The sequence below is a fragment of the Oratosquilla oratoria genome, chromosome 22 (assembly GCF_046742065.1).
Source record: "Oratosquilla oratoria isolate Oo_2021 chromosome 22, ASM4674206v1, whole genome shotgun sequence".
Taxonomy (NCBI): domain Eukaryota; kingdom Metazoa; phylum Arthropoda; class Malacostraca; order Stomatopoda; family Squillidae; genus Oratosquilla; species Oratosquilla oratoria.
Window position 1 is genome coordinate 30616570 of NC_134798.1, and position 6244 is coordinate 30622813.

Genomic DNA, 6244 nt, shown 5'->3' on the forward strand with positions numbered 1-6244 from the left:
ACAAATGGGGACTAGACCAGACTAGGGCGAAAACAGTAAACATGTCTTTCGTTGAAAAGTGACGACGACCATTTTCTGGACACGCCCGATAACGCAGAACAATGGATTCAACAACGTTACGAAACATTTCAAAGAAGTGTTTTATTTTAGGACATCCTGAATTCATGACCTCTAGCAGTCGCTCAGCCGTGTTACTTTCGGAAGTGTAATTATCTTAAATTCTATTTCCTATATTGTTAACATAAATCACGTTCCATACGCTTGCAATCGAACTTCTTTAATGTAATGTTAGTTTTAAATTCAGATGGCCGAGAAACTTGGAGTCTGTAGAACAAGAAAGGCAACGAGCAGAGACGGCAAAGGAATTACATTCAGTTGAATAAAGTAGGCTGGCAAGAACTAGAATAAGAGACTAGAAGGATTAACTTCTTCAGCACGAGATCTTGTTTACATCTGATGGAGATATCTATCACCAGAGAATAAATTCGTCATCGTAGCGAGGAAGTTTATTTGTAGCCTATATTTTAAACCCTTTCAAAATTAAAATTTTGCTCTCAATAGTAGAAAATTGTCTTTAACATTTACATTACATGCCACCTTGTAACGGAGTTAACATTAACAATACAAAGTAAATATGAAAAAAATTGGCTTCATAAAACTTATTTACATTTCTACAACGAAGCATAAACATGATAACAAGATACCTGGTTATAGATTTATTTACTTATTTGTTTATTTATTTAATCCTATACATTCACCACTACCAGTATCTAAAACACTGTAAATAGAGTGTGTTATGACTCAGGCTGGAAAGATACTTGTTAACTGTAGGGGCATACCGAGTGCCCAAACCACAACAAAGTTAGAATAGGGATAAAGAAACACCGAAAGACAGAGGACAGTGTTAAGCATTTAATATTTCAGCATGAAATATAATCAGAGACAACATAAACTAACAAAACAATATTAATATTAATCTTAACACACAAGGAAAATAAATGGGGAATGAGATATGTAGAAAATATAGAACTTGTAAGACTAAAACCTGGCACGTCGAGTCATCTGTTGTCCAAGCAATAAATATTACAATCCAGAGGGGGGCGAACCTGGCAGCTAGCTAGAACCAAATCTGTCGAGTTAGAGGGTAGGATAGATAAGATGGGGGAGAGGGAGGGAGGGGGGATTTGGGGGTTTAGTGGAAGGAAAGAATGAAATGGAAGGAAGGTAGAGTTATGATAGGTGTGGGGCAGACCCACTTGCTCGTTTTTTTTTTTTTTTTTTTATAGTCTTGTGGACTTTTTTTTTGAGTCTTGGGAATGCCTAGCTTAAATAGGGGAACTAGGCTGGCGTCTTGGCCAGTGATTGGCTGAGGACGATTGTTCAGGCCGAACTGCCGAACTATCGCTTTGCTGCCGAGCGACCCAAGTGGGGGTGGGAAGAAGGCTGACTGCTTGTTTCATCGAAGTAGTATGATAGTGGTAGTTGGAAGAGTGTCATTCAGGTGAATGGATACCTTGACATCCGGATGGGGTATCGTATCACCTGGCTAGGGGTAGTATCGTGACACCTCCCCATCGAAGACCCCCGATGGGGAACACGAAGGAGGTTAGCCGACTGTAGGCAGGTATATAGATAGGTTGAGTCCCTGGATTTAATTTGATCTGATGTTTTAAAACAGCTGTTTGTCTAAGGCGTCCCCCGGCAAAGCAATTACTTTATTGTGCTTCGATAGCAAAGCAAATAAGCTTTCATCTAACTCAGGACAACTAGTAGGCTCTAGTTGATTTCTGTATTTCTCTGCCAAATCTGTTTCTTCCTAAACTTAACAGACTGAAGAAATTGGTAAGTCCACCCCCTCAGTACTCTCACTTAAAAATCTTAATGAGTTTTGTACAAACTTGAAAACATCCTATTTGTGTACCTTTTATTAACCACTAATCACTAATATCTCTACCATATTCTTGTTTGACTTATGAATTTCTGATTCCATTTTTAAACCTTTTAATCTCATTGATTCTGGGACGGTTCAAATTTTAGGATCTACACTGACTCCTTTCAACTGCACCCCCACTCTGTTAATTGCTCTTGAGTGTAATAACCTCGACTTTATCACGCCACCATCCACAATTTGTAAGGCTTTGTTTGAAGTTGATGAATTGGTGATTTCCTGGATTTCTTGAACGTCTGAGTTGGATACACTGTATGAGACTTTATTTTATTTTGGTCTGGCCCGTTCTGCCTCGCCATCTAAAAAAGAACTATTATCTTTCCTATCAATTTCTAGAGATTCTTTGATTACTGTTACTGAGTCTAAATCTGGTTGATCTAAAAATGGTATTAACTGTGATTTCACTAAGATCCCTAACTCAGCAGGACATATGATCATGTTCTCTTTTCTCTTAGTTGCATATCCTATCAGTAAATCTGGGAAAACAAATTCTTCTACAACTATCACTAGAATGTGAAAGTGTGTGTGTGTGTGTGTGTGTGTGTGTGTGTGTGTGTGTGTGTGTGTGTGTGTGTGTGTGTTTGTGTGTGTGTGTGTGTGTGTGTGTGTGTGTGTGTGTGTGTGTGTGTGTGTGTGTGTGTGTGTGTGTGTGTGTGTGTGTGCCTGTGCGTGTGTGTGTATGTGTGTGTGTGTTTGTGTGTGTGTGTGTGTGTGTGTGTGTGTGTGTGTGTGTGTGTGTGTGTGTGTGTGTGTGTGTGTGTGTGTGTGTGTGTGTGTGTGCGTGTGTATCTAAAGAACTAAGAATAAGGGAAGAATGGGCACAATTAATTCAGATATGATGTCTTGGTAGATTCAGAGGAAAAAGAGAGTGAGGTGTTTAATGAATATTTCCTTTCAGCATTTACAAAAGAGGGGGTATATATATATCTGCACCCCGATTTTCAGTGGGGATGAGGAAAGTAGACTAACTTGCATCAGCATTAGCAAGGAAAAGTAGTCAAACGTATTGATAGAATTACAGCTATAAAATCTCCGGGTTCAAACAAAAATTTTCCGAGAATACCAAAAGGGTGTAAATTTGAAATCTGTGAATAGTTAACGAAATTATTTAGTTTGACAGGTTGCCCAACTAGAGATTACTAGATATAATCAAAGCCCATGGCATATGAGGGAAAGTATTTGAATGGATTAGATCATGAAATAGTTACAGAAAACAATGGGTTATCATTAACGGTGTATAATCCAATTGGGGTAGGGTTACTAGTGGAGTTCCCCAGGGCTCGGTTTTTGGTTTCTTATTGTTCATTATGTATATAATGAACTTTAACAATAGGATTAATAGTGATATTAATAAGTTTGTGGATCATACTAGAATAGGACGCCATAAGTCCGAGAAAGGCGCTGGGGGCACTGCAGGAAGATCTTAACAAATTGGTTACATGGTCGGTAAAATGGCAAATGGATTTCAATATCTCAAAGTGTAATGTGTTATACGTAAGTTTATCTGACTCAGAAAACAGGTATATCTTAGATAACATAATTTTAGAGAAAACAAAACGTAAAAAAGCCTTGGAAGTGTTAGTGAGGTCTGGCCTTAAATCCAGGAAACAGAGCATTATTACAAGAAATTGAGCTGATAAGGCATTAAGATTTATAGCAAGGATGGTCACAAAAAAAAGTGTAGGCTATTGAACTATATCTGTAGACAGTTAAGCCGATCCTTGATTATACAATACAGTTTTGGTCTCCATCCTATAGAATGGATATTAATTCCCTAGAGTTATTTCAATGGAGAATGACCAGAATGAGACATCGGCTTTAAAATTTACCATACAAAGGAAGGCTTAGGCACTTTAACTTACACTGGAAAACCGTAGAGTGCAGGGCGTTCTAATAGAGGTATTTAAGTGTGTTAAGGGCTTGAATAAGGGTGATGCAAGGAAGGTCATCATACTAAGACAACAGAACAGACTCGCAGCAATGTGTTTAAAAATAAAAAGGTTTAAGAAGGAAATAGGCAGAAACTTGTTTACCATTAGAGTGGCTAACAAATGGAATAGACATATAAACAATGTAGTGAACACTGAAATCATTGGTTGCTTTAAGAGAAGGTTAGATAACTTTATGGATAGAGATAAACGGTTGTAACGGACATGAAACTGCCTAGTTTAGGCCTAATGGTCTCTTGCAATCTTTTTCATTCTTATGTTCCCAAAAACTAAATTAGGTGAAATTGATGGTGTTTTTGTTAGAAGTTGTAATATATTTTCAGAATGTGTTTATTAGATACGGTTTTTATATGATATTGCAGTTTGATATTATAACAAGAAGTAAAAATAACCGACACCAAACAATGTAGCACACTCCATAAGAGCAATCACAGGTGCTGACTTCATCCCTAACTATCCAACCACCACACTAGCTCCTCACCTCACACGCTATCCACAACCAGTTCCACCTTACACCCTATCCTCCACCACAACCTTATCCCCCACCCACATCTTACCACACACCTCACCCCACACCCAACCTCACACCCTAGCCCACTCCACATCTTAATATACATTCTATCCCCACCTCCTATCGCATTTCTCATGCTACCCTACCAACGCCTTGCTCCCCACCATTCACCATATTCCCCATCCCTACTGAAACCATCAATCCTTACTTCCCTATCTCACCCCATACCTTCCACCCTTTCCCTTTTTCCCTCTCCTACTACCCACTCAAACCGCAGTTCAAGTTTCAGCAGAAGTGAAGTATCCTTATTTTGCGTTATGTGAGGAATCTGGTTGTGCTGTACTCACAGTAACAGGTCCTCGAGTGGGTTCGTGTTTTAACTTAAAAAAAAAAAAAAAAAAATAGGATAACCCCTCTATTTAGAGATCTATTAACCCTCATTTGCATAGAGTCATTTTGTGTTAGCCAGAACAAAATCTGTGACGAACGTCAGCGCAATGATGAGGTTGATATAGTCTCATTTGTATCAGCGTCCTCGTTTGACATTGAATAGGACAAAATTAGTTCATTGTGTCATCGTAGCAAAGTGATCAGTTACAAACATCATCAATTCCTCCGTGCGTGATTATTAAAATCGTCTGACATCAGCCAGACCGAAATGAGTAAAGTGCGTCACTGTGCTTAAGTATACCGAATTCGAGGTAGTACGTAATGACCCGGAGTTGTTAATGAAAGTAAGACCCATTAGCCAAATAAGGTTTTAAGGAGGATTTTATTTTTCCAGCAGCCATCAGTGAATGAGGTATCTGTTACTAGGATGAGTCATCAAGAGGCTGAGTTTTTCATTAAGGCTGATGGAAAGGATGTCTTCCTTTATCCAATTGAAAATCGGAAGATCTTAGGAATTAATCACAGATAGCTCAGTCTCTAGAACTAATAAAATAGTCTAGCGCCGAATCGGAGTATAATTAGTAAATTATCCATCTTTTATAAAACGGTCCTTAATTTATCCCTTTGCTGCTACTGGGACCCTATGGAGAGGATCTGTATAGCATGCCATCTTGCGGAATTGTATATATATAAATTGTCATTCGGTATACAACGGGTTAAACAAGTTAAGCTATAACTTCTTCAATACTAAACGGGTACCATAGGGATGGACAGAATAGGGTAACAACTTAGAAAGAGAGAGTATGAGAGAGAGAGAGAGAGAGAGAGAGAGAGAGAGAGAGAGAGAGAGAGAGAGAGAGAGAGAGAGAGAGAGAGAGAGAGAGAGAGAGAGAGAGAGAGAGAGAGAGAGAGAGAGAGAAATGGGGGAGGTGTTAACAGGTTGTTTCAGATTAAAGAACGGAGGGTGAGTCATGTAGCTACAAACAAAGTCACCACTTTTGCCAAATGTGCTTTAGGGACTATTGGGGCAGCTAGGAAGATGAGAGATATGTACGATTCCGATTACGCCACTATATCGATAGAAGAGCTTTCGGTCTATAATGATGTCAAGTGTTAAAATAAAAACAAAATGAAATGAATTAGATAAAAAATAGATTTGATCAAATAAAATGAAATAGATAAATAGAGAAAATCAAATAAAACAGAATAAAAATAAGATGAAATAAAATAGAGTAGAACAAAATTAAATTAAATGCAATAGAATGAAATGAAATGGAATAGAATGAATGGAATAAAGCAACATATAACACAATGTAACACATGTTTTGTTTATTTGTATTTTTTCATGTTTATATATGTATTTTGTGTCACTGAATCCAAATATCACATTAGTTTTGACGTAACATCGATATTTCTTTATTTATTCTTGATTTTATATTTTATTGT